The sequence below is a fragment of the Phoca vitulina genome, unplaced genomic scaffold (genome assembly GCF_004348235.1).
Source record: "Phoca vitulina isolate PV1807 unplaced genomic scaffold, GSC_HSeal_1.0 scaffold7, whole genome shotgun sequence".
NCBI lineage: Eukaryota > Metazoa > Chordata > Mammalia > Carnivora > Phocidae > Phoca > Phoca vitulina.
This window is the reverse complement of record NW_022589710.1, coordinates 52956306-52957484: the sequence shown is the minus strand read 5'-3', so window position 1 is coordinate 52957484 and position 1179 is coordinate 52956306. Positions and strand designations below refer to the sequence as shown.

General features: G+C 44.1%; 1 pseudogene; it reads right to left on the bottom strand.

Moving 5' to 3' along the window:
• Positions 1-205: 205 nt before the first annotated feature.
• LOC116632768 lies at positions 206-937 on the bottom strand (annotated as a pseudogene).
• Between the last annotated feature and the right edge of the window lie 242 nt (positions 938-1179).

The following is a 1179-nucleotide window of genomic DNA, read 5'->3' as shown; positions in this document are numbered from 1 at the left end:
TTACTTGTAGTTTTTTCTTCTAAGATGATAAACTCTGTGTCTTTAGAATACATTTTTTCCTTTTATTTTTTAAATTTTATTTTATTATGTTATGTTAATAACCATACATTACATCATTAGTTTTGTTTTGTTTTTGGTTTTGGTTTTTTTTGATGTCTGATCTTATTTATTTGTCACTCTTAGAAAATCTCATTTTTGACTGGACTCAGACAGAGGTAGAAGCTCTCAGAGAGGACAGGCTCCGTCTCTTGGCAATCTGTTCCTGGCGTTTTTCTTTGGCCTCCTTCATTCTCTTGGCCAAAAGTTTAGCATATTCTGCAGCCTCTTCCTTATTTTTCTGAGTGCACTGCTTCTTCAAAGCAATACACTGACGTTTGTGCTGGAGGACACGTGGAGTGACAAGACGCTGAATCTTAGGCGCTTTGGTTCTAGGTTTCTTACCTTCTTTGTTTAGGGGCTTTCTCACAACATACTGGCGGACATCATCTTCTTTAGAGAGATTGAAAAGTTTGTGGGTTCTGCTGGCTCTTTTGGGCCCCAGGCAACGAGGCACAGTAGTATCAGTGAGTCCAGGAATATCCTTCTCCCCCTTTTTTACAATGACCAAGTTGAGAACACTGAGATTGGCATCCACAGTGCAACCCCGAACACATTTGTGCGTTCTCTCTCCAGTCCTCCTTGGTCTATAGCAAGAATGCCCCTTACTCAGCAGCAGGCGAACAGGGTCATGGGTCAAGACACCCTGCTTCATGGGGAAGCCTTGTTTTTCATTGCCACCACTGATTCAGACCACATAACCCTTCCATTCTTCACCCAGAGCATCAGCAGCAACTTCTGTGGCCATACGCTTCTCATAAAAGGTACGAAGTTTGCATTCATCGTCCACTTCAATGAGTTTCTGGCGGCCGGTAGCTGGGATAGAGATGTTCAGCTTCATCCTGAAGCAGCCTACCGCCTCTGAGGCACCACGAGAAAGACATCATTAGTTTTTGATGTAGTGTTCCATGATTCATTGTTTGCGTATAACACCCAGTGCTCCATTCAGTACGTGCCCTCCTTAATACCCATCACCAGGCTAACCCATCCCCCCACCGCCCTCCCCTCTAGAACCCTCAGTTTGGTTCTCAGAGTCCATAGTCTCTCATGGTTTGTCTCCCCCTCCGATTTATCCACCTTCAT